At 43.0% G+C, this 18,787-nt stretch overlaps 1 protein-coding gene and 1 long non-coding RNA gene across 2 annotated transcripts in view; one reads left to right on the forward strand and one right to left on the reverse strand.

Moving 5' to 3' along the window:
- CNMD (chondromodulin) overlaps nucleotides 1–18,787 on the forward strand; it is a 130,441-nt gene that overhangs the window by 45,977 nt on the left and 65,677 nt on the right. The gene's annotated exons all lie outside the window — the stretch shown is intronic.
- LOC142290430 (uncharacterized) overlaps nucleotides 16,851–18,787 on the reverse strand; it is a 74,551-nt gene continuing 72,614 nt past the window's right edge. Inside the window, exon 3 of the long non-coding RNA XR_012750305.1 lies at nucleotides 16,851–16,910. This is a non-coding gene — a long non-coding RNA (uncharacterized LOC142290430). The remainder of the gene's footprint in view (nucleotides 16,911–18,787) is intronic.

Below are 18,787 nucleotides of genomic sequence, written 5' to 3' on the forward strand. Positions count from 1 at the left end.
GCACGCTTGCCCATTACTAGTTACTATGTACGAGACAAAAATAATATATATAATTTACAATGAAAAGCAAACGTGAGAAACATAACAATGTTAACATTAAAGTAAAAAAGTTGTAGGTCTCAGAATGAGGTGAGGTAAAAACAAAAAAGTATTCTTCATCAAGACGGCCAATATTAGCTTTTCTAAGATGTGAAGTGACATATCCAATTTCAATTTTGACTTTAGTGACCGAGCTCCATTTTTTAAATCTGACCAATGTCACTTTATGTGGTATATATGTCGAAAACGCTTGGCTGTATCCCAATTATTCTGAGATATTTATCTGAGACATTGTACTTTATGTTACAGGTCAATTTAGGTCAAGGTGTTTTATGGGTTTTTATGAATATATCTGAACTTTGATTGAAATTTTGGAAAATGTGCAAATTTTCAAACTTTTGATTATTTACACCCTTAAACCCAGTTTCAGACTCGGGTGCCTGGAGCCCACAGGTGGAATTGATTCTAGGGGCCCACTCTACCACTATTCTAAGTGAAAATGTAACATTTTCATATTTAGGCTTCGCAGATATGTGTGAATTTTAGCTGACAATACAATATGGTAAATAAGACTATACTCTTTAAGTGCATTTTCCCTTACAATATAAATTTTGGGAGAATGGAGTAAAGTGAATCCAGTCACATTTTCTGATGCTCGTTCATTTGTAATACAGGGTAAGGAAATCAAGGACTGTGGAGGAAAGAAAAGGCGCATACGGTCTTAGCTGATAAAAACAGTGAACGGATTAATAGGGTGCACTCACCTATAGATGTTGTGAGAAGTCACAACACCTATTGAAGCATAAACGCCGGAGGATACAGCTGCGGACCCGTAAAATGGATGCAGAGACTTCTATAGGAAATCGGGGATCATCGCCACGCTGGTCACCATTCAATCCAAAGAATTATTATTCCAAGTCATTTATTTGTGAACATTAACAAAGTCTACGCATTTCAGGGGTCTCTGCCCCCTTCCTCAGGACAATGTAAAGATAATGACATAGGAGATATATCTCCTATCTCATTATCTTTACATTGTCCTGAGGAAGGGGGCAGAGACCCCTGAAACGCATAGACTTTGTTAATGTTCCGTAATACAGAGTAAGGGCAGAGTCACACTTGCATATCACTTCTGATGTGAGAGCATTGGATGTGATTTGCTAACGACCCTCGGCATGAGCCAAGTGTCACACGACTTTGATTCGTTCCTGTGATTGGATCACAGCTGCGGAGGAGAGCGAGGGATTAATCCCCCTATCTACTCCATTGTCAGCCTGTGCGTATATCGCACTGCACTTGAATGACATCCGAGTACAGTCCGATGTTTCTCTCGCACTCATAGTCTTGTATGGGTGCGAGTGACACGGCTCTCACAATCGCTGAGCTGCAGCAATGTCTTACGTGGGGCCAAGTGTAATGCGAGATTTTCTCACTGCAGTCGTGTGAGTCATACGTAAGTGTGACTCTGCCCTAATTCAGATTTCCTTAAGATGTCAAGACCACTATTTGCTGTGTCATCTAAGGGGTTAAAGGGAACCTGACAGCTGAAACATGCTGCCCAATCCACTTGGAGCATTTATCAGACACGGTATGATTTTATCCAGGTATATTTAACTGTCAAATGTTAATGGATTTAATACTTAATTAACCGCTCAAGACCGAGCCGTGAAGGAGACTAGTCAGATAGGTGGATCGTTGGCGTCTTCTCATTGCCGACTGCCTATGTCTGACAGGATTCTCCCTGTGTGTATGTGTACAGATGCAGATATAGATGTATGTGTACTGTCACTCCATGGGAGCAAGTGGGAAAAAGCCTCTGGGAACCCGTCTGTTGATTAGTCTCATGTGTGGCTCAGTCCACGGGAGCTATTATTTTCATCTGAAGAGCCACACTGCTTGGGAATAAATCATACCTGGCTGAGATAATACAGCTAGTGCCTGATACATGCTGCCGTGGCTGGAGCAGCATGGATCAGCTGTGAGCTGCTCTTTAAACAGCCATAGATATTTCTGATCCCAGCCATTAGAGGGGGATGTCAGCTCTATAAAACAGAAAGCATCAGCAATCTGCAGATTTCCATCATTCACACTGTGCACTGTGAGGATTCTGCAGTGCCAGCGCGAGGTGTGGGTGATCAAAAAACTGCAAGTATGGAATTTGCATACTTCCGTTCATATTGTGAAACACTGTATCTGGTCTTGCTCAATTCAAGTGTATTGAGTGAGGACAGATAAAGTCTAGTCTGAATGTGGCCAGAAGTATGCAGATTGCATACTTGCGATCACATGATCGCTCGCACCTGGAAGTGTGCACAATGTGAAGATTCACAAGTCTGCAGTCATACCCCCTTTAACAAACAAATCTTCCAGCATTTTTTTGGATCACAAATGATTTGCAAATCTTTATTCCAATAGAAAAATGAAAAGTATTATTCCAGGTTCAGCTAACACATTCGTATAAGCATGTATCTGTAGCTGGGACAGTCCATCCCTTATTACATAGTGTCCTCATTTATTACGTATTGTGCAGTCTATTACATAGTATGCTAAGAGAAGTAAAGTAGTCCATCAAGGTGCTGCCAGTTGGTAAAACCACTTTTATTTCTGGTAAAAAAAATAAAATGATGAGAAAACTAGTGGTAGAATGCACAATAACATAAATTCATGGCTGAACAAATGCGTATTTGATCGATTCAGGAGTGCACTTGTTTTTAATTATCAGAAATAAAAATGGTTTTAGCAACAGGCATTACCTTGTTGCTTCTCTTTTTCTCCCATTTGTATACTATGTAATAATGGACGGCATGACACATAAAGAGTAAGAACACTACAGTGCTCAGCATAAATGAGCATATGTCTTTTGAAAAGTAAGATTTTAATCAATAATTTTGACAAGAGTTTCATAGAACATTTTTTTAACTCATAACATAAGTGTAAGGTTGACTCAAGTTTGAGTTTACTTCCAATTAATGCATATGAAGCAAATAGGATTACTCCGTCCTAGGTGCATTACTCTACATTTATCAACATTAAACCTCATTTGCCATGCCAAGTGTCTGCCCATTCTGACATCTTATCCAGATCGTTTTGTAATATTGTGCTATCAAGTTCAGTTTTTAATATCCTACATAGTTTGGTGTCATCAACAAAGACTGACACTTTACTCTTAATCCCATCCACAAGGTCATCATTAAAGAGAAAAATCCACAACAGAAGCCTCTTCTAAAGCTACTACATCTAGAATTTTATATCACCTCCATTATCTATGTTTTTCCATCCTTTAAAAACTACCTCTTTTAGACCCTGTTTACTAGATGGACAGTGATGTTAAACTTATCTCTTCAGAATTCTCCATAGGTGTTCGATTGGGTTCAGATCAGGAAACGTACTTGGCCACTGAATCGCCTACACCCTTTTCATCAGATATACAATAGTAGCATTAGATTTGTGTTTAGGACCATTGATATGTTTGAAAAGTGCATGTCTACCAAGGATATGAAGTGATAGTAGCATCTTTTTTTTTCAATATAAAGCAGTACATCTGTGAATTCATGTTATCATCACTGATATGCAGCTTCCCGACACCAGGAACACTCATATAGCCCCACATAAGGACACTGCCACCACCATGTTTCCATCATACATTTTTCTTTGTAAGCCACACCAGAGCTCAGAAGACCCATAAAAGTTTGATTTCGCAGGTGCAATCAGACTTTTTAAAAAGTTCAGTTTGGGGCCCTGACTTGACCTGAGCACCAATGGAAGTCACTAATTGGGCAGTTCGGCTCTCCACCCACATGCAGCCAGCCATAAACAGAACACTTCCAGGTGGGCGAGAGTTTTCCATTTTATTTTTTGGGTGCACACTACATCTGATCATGCTGTTGTTACTCCCAGAACGAGCCATTCAAACACTACAAGAGGATCGCAAACTGAGCTGAGCACCGAGCATACACATGCACAGTGATGCTCGCATGAATGGTTTGCATACATAAATGTCACTGGGTGGCAGGGGATAACAAGGCAGTGGGACTCCTAAAGTGGCTCTCAGGCTAGGGGAGCCCTAGCTGTCCCTGATCCCAGAGATATGGCTGAAGGTGATGATGTCTGGGCCGACTTCCTACCCCTACTCCTGACAAACCCTGATATAGTACTTCCTCTCTACCCCAGAGGGGGCCGGGACAGGAGAGTGTAAACACCAACAGTGATAGACAAGCAGGGAAAACCAAAACTCTATCACACAGCAGGTTCACATAGAGTAATCAGATAACAAGTGATAACGAGGAAAACTAAAGCAGGGAGGTCATAACCAGAGAACAGGAGGTAATCCACAGCACACCAAGCAACATGCAGTAAATCCCCAGGCTTCAAAAAAAAACACCACACAGACCAGTGTAGCAGAAAGCTATAGTTGGCATGCGAAGACAGATTCCTCCATTTTAAAAAGATGGGGAGTACCTGTGATAGGTCTCTTGCATCACATTATCTAAAAAGAACCCCAGCAGACTAGCTGAAATTAACTCCTGCTAGTCCGATCACTAATGAACACACAGCTGGTCGACGCCCTAGCCTGCCTGTGCAACTCAGAAGCACCAGAGAAAGAATAGTGAGAAGTGTCAGAGTCTGTGGTCTGAACAGCGTCTGATGCCATCATAACACTCGCAGAGTTTATAGCAGCACACTGTGTGACAGTAAAGCACCTGAACTTGAACTCTGTTTTCTTTGTAAAGTGTGTGTTCGGTACGAACACTGAACATTGAACCATGGGTTCATTCATCTCTACTCCTCACCTTTTGAAATGCGATACAGATCCAAAACCTTTCAGGCCGGTTTCACACATCCGGCTTTTCGCTTGTTTGCCGGATCCGGCGCTCTCCCGTACAGACAATACAGTACAGTGACAGCGCTGTAACTTCCGGGTCACATGCGCCGGTCACATGACAGCACGTGACCGGCGCTTGTTGCGCTGTCACTGTACTGTAGTCACTGTACGGGAGAGCGCCGGATCCGGCAAACAAGCGAAAAGCCGGATGTGTGAAACCGGCCTAACTTGGTCTTATCACTCCATAGTATAGAATTCTAGTATTCTTCCTATTTTTCTGCATAGGCTCTGGCAAATTGTAGGTAGGATTTTTTGTACAGGGGCTTTTGAGAGGCTCCTTCGCAAAATACACACATGCATGCCATTCCTCTGCATTGTATTGTGGCGCCCCCGGGGCTTCAGGTACCACAGGGTACTGCACCTCTGTTAAGGTGTGGTACTTATCCTGGGTCTAAAGAAGGTCGGTGCTGGTTCCACCAACATACACATACATAAACAGTGGGTTGTGCTCCCCAATGGGGACCTGGCCAGGGTAGGGTCACAGAAGAGGCTCACCACAGCGGTTGGGTTTACAGGACGCCACGACACTAGGGGCTCCCGATCCACTGAAACCGGGATTCAGGGTCAGGGAGAAGCAACCACCAAGGGTGAGTCAGGAGCACACAGTAGGAGAAGCAGGTTGATCTAGTGAGAGTAGTGAACCAACCGGTGGCAGCGGCTGGGGGCAATAGCTTCCAACACACAACACAACTTAGAAAAGGAGAACAGATACAGATGCTGAGAAGAGCGGAGGCAGCTCTGTGGTCTAAGGTGTTTCAACAAGGTTGCTGGGGAGGAGCAGGAGGCTGCTTCCACAGGACCGGCACTGTCAAGGTACAGAACCCTAGGGCAGATATACAACAGCTAGAAAAGTCACTGGACCTGTTCCACCATTCCTGGAGCCGAATATCATATAGGATCCGGGGCTGAGGTCTTTGACCAGCCCCACAGTGGAACCACGCTATCAGGATACAGGATGGGATACTTTACTGACACCAAGATCCCCAAGTGCTTCACGCCATGGGGATCCGAAACTTAGCGCATCAAAGCAAAGGAGGAATGGCCCATAGGCTGACACACCGGACCTGACCTTCCACGGAATCAGGATTGGCTGGTGCCCATCGTGGCTGAGACTGGTACTCTGGGACAGCACCTGAACTACCAGTGAGTAAAAGACCTGAAACCGCAGCCCCTGTCTCTGCCTCTCCTTTGCCGGCGCCGTCACCCAGCGCTGCGGTGCCAACGGGGACTACCACCACCCCTGTCTGTCCTCCATCATTCTCCCCGGGGTAACCCTGCTCCGCCTGTGTGGAGTGACACCATCCCGGCTGCGACCTTTACCATCAGCCCCGGAGAGCAGCACCTGCAGTAGCGGCCCATCTCTGGCCACTGACCACAAGTAACGTCATGATCTAAAAAGAATTTCTTCGCCGTCACTATCCCCATCCTCCATCCTGCCTCCCATCCACCTCCTTCCCTCCCTCCTGTACGCCTTGGGATCACGAAACATTATACCGTATTGTGTTCCAGAAAGCATTCACCCCAGTTTGGCTTTCTACTTATTTAACTAACTACAGTGTGCTTGAATTTCCCCCCTCTCTGTCTCTTACCCGTGCACTGTCTTCTCTCCCCCTGCACTCTCTTCTCTGCCGCCCACCCCACCCCCGCTCCGTGTCTCACCCGTGCACTCTGTTCTCTCCCCCTTCACTCTCTTCTCTGCCCCCGCTCCATCTTTCACATGTGCACTTTCTTCTCTCCACCTGCACTCTCTTCTCTGCCGCCCTCCTGCCCCTGCTCTGTCTCTCATCCGTGCACTGTCTTCTCTCACCCTGCACTCTCTTCTCTGCCTCCCCCTGCTCTGTCTCTCACGTGTTCACTTTCTCCCCCTGCACTCTCTTCTCTGCTGCACCTGCTCTGTCTCTCACCCACGCACTGTCTTCTCTCCCCCTGCACTCTCTTCTCACCCGCCCCCCTTCCCCCCGCTCTGTATCTCACCCGTGCACTGTCTTCTCTCCCCCTACACTCTCTTCTCTGCCGCCCCCCCGCTCTGTCTCTCACTTGTGCACTTTCTCCCACTGCACCCTCTTCTCTGCCCCCCGTCTCTCACCCATGCACTTTCTCCCCCTGCACTCTCTTCTCTGCCGCCCTCCGCTCTGTCTCTCACCCATGCACTCTGTTCTCTCCCCTCTGCTCTCCCTCTCTCATCCATGCTTTATCTTCAACTCCGTGCTGTGATGAGTACAGCCTGCTTACAGCTAGGTGATGCAGAGTTCAGTGCTGTTGTTCGCTGGTGTCAGGTGACATCCCTGCTCTCTGCTCCTGGCTGTATTCAAAAGCCAGGAGCGCCGGAGGCTGCATTCATCACAGTGTGAGGAGAGAAACAGCACATGAGGAGGGGGGGATACAGTTACCCGGGCCCCATGCATCACAATGAGCTGTGGCAAACAACGCTGATGGTGTCCTAGACAGAGAGGGCAACCCTGTTTGTCCAGGACCCAGGTACATACAGGGCACAGATAGCAGAGCACAGGGAGCGGGGGAGAGTACGGAATGTGTGGAGGGGGCGGGGAAGGATGAGAGGGGCGAGGGCTCATCGCACTGTACCTGGTCAGCTGCCGGGTCAGCAACATGCCGTCAGCTGTGATGCCTGTCAACAAGGTCCAGCCCCTGTTGACGTATCATCACAGGACGCAGCAAAATCACAGCAGGAGCAATCCTATGACCGCTCTGAGTCGGGAGAGAGAGGCTGACAGCAGGGCAGGTAGGTAGTTGCTATCTACTTACCTGCCCCAATGTAGCCCAATAGTGAAATAACAAAAAATAAGCCAGATAACCCCTTTAACATTTCTCATCAGACGATCCTCTTGTTTAGGTATTATCTTCTGTGGTTGACTATAACACTACCTACTGTAAGTGGACAGGCAAGTGGGTGGGCGCACCCATCTCATCACTTTTGGGCCCTAAACTCCTGCATATAATGTTCTGCAAGGGCCTTGGGTGCGCCGGCAGCTTAGGAGCAGATGTGGGTCAGCGGCCTCTCATGTTATTGATTTCAGACACAGCCAGGTACCTGCGACTGAGACTGGGGCCAGTGGCATAGCTGAGAATGGGCCCAGTGCAAAAATTGAACCTGGGCCCCCCACATGTTGGTCAGATGTATGGGTCCTTGTAGTGTTCTAAATTCTATTAAGACATATGAGCTGCCCCCTCTCCTCCTTCATAATGTAATGTAGTAATGTCCCCCATTCTGGGGAACTTCCTGGTAAATATGGTCTCCATCATCGTATATATGTCTACCATCCTGGTATATATGTCCCCATCCAGGTCTATATGTCTTTATCCTGGGCCCATCCTGGTATATATGTCCTCATTTTGGTATATATAGCCACATCTTGGACCCCATCCTGCTAAATATGTCCCCATCCTGATATATATGTTCTCATACTGGTATGTATGTCCCCATCCTAAGTCCATGCTGGTAGATATGTCCCCATCCTGCTATATATGTCCTTTTTAAAAAAAACATTCTACTCACCTTCCTTCACGCTTACGTGGTGCAGCATCCTCCTCTGCAGCCAGAACACAGTGGCAAGCAGCTGACATTGGTATGCACACCATGGTGCATTTAGAAGAATAGCTCCAGCAAACAAGGATATATACAAGAGGGGTTTGAATGAAACTGATTTTTCTTTTCTGCAAAAACAGTACACTTCAACCTGAGCAAAAATCACCTTTTCACCTATAAAGCCTTTATCAAGGTTTTTCTGCATATTGAGGGACAATGGAATGAGTCTGCAGGTACAGACGATAATTATGACATCTGGGGAAAGGGTAAGGTGCCCATGATTGCAGACTCACGTTTCATTATGCAGCAGAAATGGGAGGAATGAGTAGCCCACGGGGAAAGAGGACCGAGTCCTGGAGAGAAGTGTTGATTTTTGCTGTGGTTGAGGTATACCATTTTTGCAGAAAAAAAAATCACTTTCATTCAAACCTCTCTTGCATTTATCCGTGAGTGCTGGAGCTATTCTGCTAAATATACGTCCATTTGTCTCCATAGCACCGACTATTTAGTGGTGGAGCCGAGTCCATCAACTGCCCGCCACTGTTTGGCCGTGTATTGCAGGGCAGGAACCCGCACATCCAGCTGAAGTAGGCACTGGGGATGGCGAGCCTCCCCTCACCATGGGGCCCCATACACCAATAATGTTAGAAATGCTCTGATGGCGGTCCTGGTCGACCAGACAATTTATTGTGCAATTTCTCCTGAGTACATCAATAGCCCATATATCATGGAAAACTACTGTTTGAGTGCATGGCAGGTCTCGGAAGGAAAGGAGCATGATTTGAATTTTGACGCAAAATTGTTGCTGGAATAGATTGCAGACCCCATGTCACATTTGAAGATCCTGACATGCCAAAACAGAATAAACCCCCACAAGTGAACCCATTCTGGAAACTACACCTCTCAAGGGACTAATCCAGGAGTGTACTGCACAATTTTAGCCCTCAGGTGATTAATGTAATTGTATAACATTGGGCTGTAAAAATAAATAAATACCATTTTTTCCAATAAAATGTTGCTTTAGCCCCAAAGTTTTATTTTTAAAAAGAGTAATGAGAAAATGAACCATGAATACATTTGAGGCACAGTGCAAAGCTCAGAAGAGAAGGGGCGCCATATTAAAGTTGGATTTAGTGTGAATAGTTTGGTGGTAATACCAGAAAAGCAGACCCCCATTAGTGACCTCATTTTACAAACTACACCCCTCAATAAATTTATCTAGGTTTGCAGTGAGCATAGTGACACCATAGGTGTATCACTGAATTTTATACCATTGGGTGGTGAAGAAAGAATAATTACATTTTTTTTACAGTAAAATGTTTTATCCCAAGTGTTTAATTTTTATAAGAGCTAATAAGAAAAAAAGAACCACACAGTTTGTTGTAGACTTTTCCTGAGAGGGCCAATATCCTCCATGTAATCAGGAACAACTTTTCATGTACAGTGGAAAGCCGAGAAAAGAAAGCTGAGCACCATATTAGATTTCACAATTAGCTGGAATGGTTTGAGGTGCTAGAATAGCATAAATCCCCCACATGTGACCCCATCTTACATAGATGGTGGATACCATATCACATTTGCAGAGTCAAAATAGTAGAAGTACTTTAACTCTGACCCCATTTTGGAAACAAAACCTCACTAAGAATTTATCAAGGGCTGTGGCAAGCATTTTGAACCCACAGATACTGTACAGAACTCTAGAACTTTGGAAAATGAAAACAAAAATTATGGGGGTGTTTTCTAGAAAAATGTTGTTTTAACCCAAAATTGTCAATTTCATAATGGGTTAAAGGTTGGAAATAGAGGCCACATTATGTGACACAATTTCTCACAAATGCTGTAATATTCCCATATGTTGTCGGAAACTATTGTCTAGCTACACAGCAGAGCAGAAGGAAGTAGTGATGAGCAAACCCTAGGTTCGGTATTTGGTGCTCGTACCAAACTCAAATTTTAGAAAAAAATACAAAAAAAAACTAACAGAATTCAGGTTCGGAGTTTGGGTGCTTTACATATGAAAACCACTTGTGCGAGAATCGCTGTACTCAAGTACACTCGATGCTCAGCCCAATGCAATTGAATGTAGTGTGCACCCAAAAAGAAAATGTAAAAATCCAGCTAACGCTCCCCCAGAGGTGTTCTGTTTATGGATAGCTACATGTGATCTGCTAATCAGAGAAGGGGGCATGCCGGACTGCCAGGTAAGAGGAAATGTAATCCAGCAAAGTTAAGGTCCTGGTGTTAAAACAAGCACTGTAGGTAACAACAGCTCAGACCTTGATAAGAGACACATCCATTACATTTTTGTGTTAACCCTTACAGCATGATGTCTTCAGAATACATATCAAAAACCTGCTCACAGATTCCCTTTAAAACTATGTTCACATTTATCTTCTGTTCTATGCTGCTCATTTACATCAGGATTTCTGTCTAGTTACTAAAAATGAGTTTCCCCCTATGAACTTTATCTGGCCTCTGTTCCGGTAGTGTAACTTCTTTTTTGGCATTGGAAGAACTGTGGTTGACCATATTTTTATGTGCTAAAAAGACACCTAACAAGACTGACACCACCGAAACAGTGCAGAAAACAAGAATGACAACGTCCACTTGAGTGAAAAATCTTCCTTCTTTTTATTCCATCAGAGTGCAAAAACCAATGCAACGTTTCGACATAGAATGTCTTGCTTGACAAAGACATTCTATGTCGAAACGTTGCACTGGTTTTTGCACTCTGATGGAATAAAAAGAAGGAAGATTTTTCACTCAAGTAGACGCTGTCATTCTTGTTTTCTGCATGGTATGTGAAACCAAGTGATCCCTTGGTACTGGACAAGCGTCCTAATACCGCCAGTTTGTGTGTTTACCCAGACGGTCAGTGACTTTAGGTGCTGCAGTTGTTTGGTATTTTACCACCGAAACAGTGGTCAGATGGCGTCCAAAGTAACTCTGTCTCATTACAGTGCATGATTCTGTTTAGTGTTTCAATAAAATCATATTTTTTTGTATTTTTAAATGGAGACCTCATGGTGAGTACTCAGCACAGAGAACACAATAAATTTGAACCTTGGCTTATACTGATTTTTGGGTGGCATAGTGAACAAATAAACAGCAGTTCAATAATTGTTTTTTGTTTTGTTTTGTTTTTTATACCATGCACCATGCACTATAAGATATGAGAAAAGTATTCTTCAGGTCAGTACAATTTCATGTATACCAGATTTTGTATCCTTTTTTATAGTTTGCTTCTTTTCCACACAAAAAAAAATATTTTTCATCAAAAATAGTTTTTTCCTCGTCATTAGAGATGAGCAGATTTAACTGTCAAGGATCAAGATTAAGGGGCACTTTGCACACTACGACATCGCAGGTGCGATGTTGGTGGGGTCAAATTGAAAGTGACGCACATCCGGCGCCGCAGGCGATATCGTAGTGTGTAAAGCCTTTTTGATACGATTAACGAGCGTAAAATCGTCGTCATCGTATCATCGGTGTAGCGTAGGTTATTTTCATAATTTGGAAATGACCGATGTTATGATGTTGTTCCTCGTTCCAGGGCATCACACTGTGTGTGAAGCCGCAGGATCGAGGAACATCTCCTACCTGCGTCATGCGGCTCACGCCAGCTATGCGGAAAGAAGGAGGTGGGCGGGATGTTTACGTCCCTCTCATCTCCGCCCCTCCGCTTCTATTTGCCGCCTGCCATATGACGTCGCTATGATGCCGCACGACCCGCTCCCTTAATAAGGAGGCGGGTCGCTGGCCAGAGCGACGCCGCAGGGCAGGTGAGTGCATGTGAAGCTGGCGTAGCGATAGTGTTCGCTACGCCAACTATCACCATGATATCGCAGCTGCGACGGGGCGGGGACTATCGCGCTCGGCATCGCAAGGATCGGCTTGCGATGTTGTAGTGTGCAAAGTGCCCCTAAGTCTAATTTCCAAAAATTTGTTCCATGCGGGTTTAAACACTCTGATTCAATTTGTAAGGAACAGCAAAAAATATATATAGTGTCATGAAAAATTATTCATTCCACATAACCTTTTCCACATTTTTTCATGTTACACCCACAAACTTAAATGTTTTCTTTGTGACTTTATGTGATCTACCAACCAAGTAGCAACTATTTAGGATGTGTAAAGGAAATAGTTGCTGGTTTTCTAAATATATTGAAAATTATATATCTGAAAATATTTTTTAAACTATTTAGAAAACTGTATCATTTCCTTTACTTTTTACAGATACTTTCTGGTATATCACATAAAATCCCCAAAAATTGAATTTAGGTTTGTGGGTGTAATGTGAAAAAATGTGGAAAAGCTCACGGGGTATGAATAGTTTTTCAAGGCACTGTATATACTTTACACCATTTCATACAATGCTAAAAATCCAGTGAGTGTTTAATAAAAGGTCAGTTTCAGTCATCAAAAAAGCAGCAAAAACGTATGGTTGCGTTTTTGCACTTTTTTCTTTACTTACTATAGTGAAAAGAGCTGCAAAAACACTGAAATAATTGATATGCTGCAGTTTTAAAAAAAAGCAGCAGTTTTCCAATTCAGTCAGGAAAAAGAAAGCAATTGTATGCAAGAAATTTCTCAAATCTCATAGACAGCACTGTAAAAAGCAGCTTTTAATTTGCATTTGCTGTCAAAACGCAACGTGTGAACATAGCCTAGCCACACAGGACTTCTGCTGACAGTTTGCTCACATCACCTCCTCCTTGTACAACAACGTCATTTGGGGGCAATAACTGATATTACAATATAGACTCTTACCCCTATTGCCCTTACAGGTAGGCATCACTATTCCTGTTGGAGTGGGTTCAGATTTCAGGTCTATACTATGACGTAACCTTTTTATTAATCTTTGATGAGAACATTCATTTTTGAAGACCACTGATCAGCATTCTTTACCTGGCCATATTTTTTATAATGGAATGTGACTATATAATGCGGAATTCATGATATCAAAATTCTAATTGTAAAAAAAATGCTGGTTTACTATTATTGCGCGGCAAAGTTTTCCGAGTTCCTTAAGCCATCTCTGGAGAAATAGTTCAAGCTTGGCTACATCAAAGCCAATTACATTCATTAAGGAGTGTTCTGCCGTAATAATATATAGGAGATTCATCTTTCTGCTTCTTCAGATGATTCCTCTTGATCTAGACCCCTGGTGTAGAGAAAAGGAGCTTACTTCTTTCTCCATCAGATGACTGCTTCTTAGACCGTGAACCAGGTGAATTCACAAATAGCAATAATTAATGGAGCCAGGAGCCTGTCTAGTACACTGTACTGCAAAATCAGTCTATTATATCTAGACAGACCACTGGTTTCCTGATCTTTCAAGGATATTCATATGCACTTGATGTGCTTGTGTAATACATCATATAAATTGCTGCCTTTAGGTCACATCACTTCTTCGCGGGATAAATTATCTCAGAAAGGTTTCTGCAGAGACAGCTTTAAGCAGTAAAATTAGACGATATTAGCCATGTTAGTACCCACATTATGGTGTTTATTCCTATTCTCTTACCAAATATACACAGACTGTACATCATTCATACCCCAGACACGTGTCATGGTTATTTTGTCCTCTGTACAGATCAAAACCAATTACTAGGTGATATTCTCAATCATAATTATGGCTCAAAATCTTTCAAAGCATTTTGATACTAGATGGCTTTACATGTCTGACGCATACAGGAGGAGAGATATATTTGAGATAATTGACACCACTAAGAACATGAATAAAATGTGATACATTAACTTGAAAAATGATGGAATTATTTGGTAGTAGCCATTGAATTACTTGTACAGGATTAACACGTAACGCCACTGAAAGTCTGAAAACTTAGGTGTGGTCACATAAACCCTCAATTAATATCCCATATTCTCCTAATGACATACTTCTTAAGCGGGCTTTATACGCTGCAACATCGCTAGCATCGGCTAGCGATGTCGAGTGCGATAGCACCCGCCCCCGTCGTAGGTGCGATATTGTGTGATCGCTGCCGTAGTGAACATTATCGCTATGGCAGCGTCACTCTCACTTACCTGCTCTGCGACGTCGCTCTGGCCGGCGAACCGCCTCCTTCCTAAGGGGGGTGGTTCGTGCGGCATCACAGCGACGTCACACGGCAGGCGTCCAATAGAAGCGGAGGGGCGGAGATGAGCGGGACATAACATCTCGCCCACCTCCTTCCTTTCGCATTGCCGGTGGAGGCAGGTAAGGAGATGTTCGTCGCTCCTGCGATGTCACACACAGCGATGTGTGGTGGAACGAGGAACAACATTGCTAAGAAACAGAAAACGATTTTTTGTTTCAGGATGACCTCTCCGTTTTAAACGATTTTGACCGCTTTTGCGATCGTTTAAGGTCGCTCATAAGTGTCACACACTGCGATATCGTTAATGACAAACAACGTGACCCCGACGATAAATCATTAATGATATCATAGCGTGTAAAGCCCGCTTTAGGCCTGTTTCACGCGTCAGTGAAAAACAGACATTTTTCACTGACATGTTAAAAACACATATGTCCCTCCGTGTGCCGTGATTCATTGCACATGTGTGTTCTCCATGTGCTATCCATGATAAGTGATAGCACATGGAGATCAGGTATTCCAAACTCACCTGTCCCCGCTCCTGCTGTCCGTGGTGCTGAATCTCCGACTCTCCTGTGTCCAGCCAACGCTGTCTAACCTCTGAAGCTACATTCGGGTCAGCTAGGAAGGAAGCAGCAGACAGCAGCGGCTGAAGACAGCGTCGCTGGAGACGGGTGAGTTTAAAAAGCCTTTTATTTTAAATGTATGTGTTTTTCTGGTACATGTTTCATGGAGCACACCACTGTGTGTTGCGTGTGACATCAGTGATGCCAGGAAAAAATGGACATCTCTCCATGCAGAAATCACGGACAACCATGTACGCCCCACTGAGACACGTCAGTGAGAAATCACTGGTGTATGCACAGACCCATTGATTTTAATGGGTCTGCGCATGTCCGTGATTCTGGTACATATAAAAACTGTCACATACCTACCAGAATCACTGACATGTGAAAGAGACCTTAGAGTTTAGGAAGCAGAGATATGGAGGATTTTTTGATGGAGTCTTCATGGTGACCATACATATTTAGGGCAGGTTAACACGACAGCAACAAAAAGTTCCCATTTCCTGCCCGAAAATTGGGATGATTTTTTTCTCGCTTGTCATCCATAAGTGGTCCACATGGAATCCGTTTTTTACACAGGAAAATATCAGACTACTCTGCCTCTTAGGATAACATTGGTCCGAGTGCACTGTTCTGTTGGACCGCACTCCAACCGAAAATACGGTCATCTGCACAAGCTCTAAGAAAGGTTTGGTAAAATGGTCTAAAATAAAGTTTTGGGGTAAAACACCAGACGTATGCATACTTTCAGCTTTCTGTTCAGTCGTAAAAGCAGAAACAAAGAATCAAAAAAGGTGTAAGGTTACTCAAAGTTTTTGTATAGAAATAGCAGGGCAAATATGATATGTGCATGCCAAAAACTAAGTAAAAAATAACTTTTATTAGATAATTAAAACAGCACACAAACAAATAAGCCTGAAATGAAACATATTAGATTTGCCCTGCTATAAAAGCAGAAACCAATAAAACATAAAAACAAAATAATAATGGCAATTTCACATCCATCACAAGACTGACAATAATGACTATACCAGTGTCTGGCATTGTGCTAAAAAAACAAACAAGCACTACATGCTATACTTTTTATTTTCCACAGCATTTTTAATCATTGGTTTGTGAATTCAAATCAATTTACATCAGTGGGAGATCAAGAGTAACACGTAAAAAAAATAAGCATTAAAGTCAAGGGAGTATGGATGGATGATCAGACTACGTAAGATTTGTTTGTAGTCTGTAACCATAGAGGCAGAAAGGTATCTATAGGAGCTACACACACAAGATGCAAACATAAGCCTATAAAAAAGTGTAAACCTATAAAGAAAGAAGAGGGTCCAGCCACTACCTCGGTGAAAAATATATAATTTAATTGATAAATTGGCAATAAAAAACGAAGAAAACATATAGTCAGATACAACAAGTGCTGGTAAGGATGCAAAAAGTAAAGGGAGAAAACATCCCAGCGCTGACAGGAATTGTAGCAAATAAAAAGTACAGAGGTGGGAGTAAAGTGCCTATGCAAATTTAGCAGCAAAGTTAATAATATTGACAATAATCAGGGGGCATCTGGTCCACAAAAAAGTGCTCAAGTGCGATAGCAGCCATAAAACTATAGCAGCATAGGTAAAGGGCTACCAAAAGTCACCACTAATAAAGTGCATATGCAAAGAAGAGAGTTGTTAAGCTTTAGCATGACACATATCGATAATACCGCCAAGTCAGCGGGGGGTGTAACTCCAAGAACCGCAACGCACGTTTCATGTGGGCTTCTTCGAGGGAGTCGCCTATAAAAAAAAAAAAAGTATACAGACTGATAAATTTAAAGACTGTTTTAGGACTTTGATGTGGATGGTTTATACTAAGAATATAATGTCAGCAACTGATTGGTGGGGCGCTGTCTCTTGACATCCTACTCAATCAGCTTGTTGAAGGGGTCTTTATTGTAAACAAGATACAGCTCTGTACATGTTGTCGTGATTTGCCAGCATTGTAGCTTATTCCCAGTGAGCCATAGTACAAGGCACAGCTGCTAGAGGATGTGGTGAGCTGTGCTTGGTAAACAAAAAAGGGGACATGGCAGTATACACCGTGTGAACAATTATTAGACAAGTTGTATTTTAGAGGATTTTTTTTCATTATTTATCAACATCTATGTTCTCAATCAACCCAAAAGACTCATACATATTACAGCCTAATATTTTTGGAAGTTGGAATGGGATTTTTTTAGATTTGGCTATCTTAGGAGGACCCGAAAAGGTCCCACAAGTTCATCTCTGATGATACCAGCCCATACCAGTACCCCACCTCCACCTTGCTGGCGTCTGAGTCGGAGTGGAGCTCCCTGCCCTTTACTGATCCAGCCTCTGGCCCATCCATCTGGCCCATCAAGAGTCACTCTCATTTCATCAGCCCATAAAACCTTTGAAAAATCAGTCTTAAGATATTTCTTGGCCCAGTCTTGACGTTTTATCTTATGTTTCTTGTTCAAAGGTGGTCGTTTTTCAGCCTTCCTTACCTAGGCCATGTCCCTGAGTATGGCACACCTTGTGCTTTTTGATACTCCAGTAACGTTGCACTTCTGAAATATGGCCAAACTGGTGACAAATAGCATCTTGGCAGCTTCACGCTTGATTTTCCTCAATTCATGTGCAGTTATTTTGTGTCTTTTTTGCCTAGCACGCTTCTTGCGACCCTGTTGGCTATTTGCCATGAAACGCTTGATTGTTCGGTGATCACGCTTCAAAAGTTTGGCAATTTCAAGACTTCTCCATCCCTCTGCAAGACATCTAACAATTTTGGACTCTTCAGAGCCCGTCAAATCTCTCTTCTGACCCATTTTGCCAAAGGAAAGGAAGTTGCCTAATAATTATGCAACCCTTATATAGAGTGCTGATGTCATTACACCACACCCCTCCTCATTACAGAGATGCACATCACCTGATTTACTTAATTGGTAGTTGGCTCTCAAGCCTATACAGCTTGGAGTAGGACAACATGTAGAAAAAGTATCATGTGATCAAAATACTCATTTGCCTAATAAGTCTACACACAGTGTATGAGTTTACATACTGTTGGTGCCATTGTAAAGGAACTGTTAGTGTACACCATTGGTTTAACTATATCTCTCAATTGAATTCAATTCATTAACACAGATTTGATGTGATACAATAGTCTGGATCCTTCCGCCTGCCAAAACAGATTTCTTCTAAAATTAAATGCCAAAAATGTTTAAAAATTATAGACGATCCTGCCCCTCCTGTGTGCCGTGTCTGCATCCCCCTCCAAGGGATTTTATCTGTATAATAAATGTTTCACAGTCAATTTATATTTCAGAAAAATCAACATCAGCTAATTTCACATGGTATCATAAACCAAATGGGACATGAATTATGCACTGCTCCATGAGATGCACTGGTATACCCGCTTATTCTTCTGATGGCTGAATGTGGATCATTGCATACAATAAAGAAATCCCCCCGGAACATTAATTTGTGCAGAGGAAAGTCATATCCACCTAAACTTACACATCCCTTATACAGAATGGAAGTGGCAGCTTGCACTGTGGTGCTGACTTATCCAATGTCATGTTTATGGCAATTGCTGTAATATTGTCAGATTTCTAATGAATAGTAACACTGTCTATTCACAAGGGTGTAATACC

This window comes from Anomaloglossus baeobatrachus, chromosome 2 (assembly GCF_048569485.1).
Source record: "Anomaloglossus baeobatrachus isolate aAnoBae1 chromosome 2, aAnoBae1.hap1, whole genome shotgun sequence".
In the NCBI taxonomy this organism is placed as follows: domain Eukaryota; kingdom Metazoa; phylum Chordata; class Amphibia; order Anura; family Aromobatidae; genus Anomaloglossus; species Anomaloglossus baeobatrachus.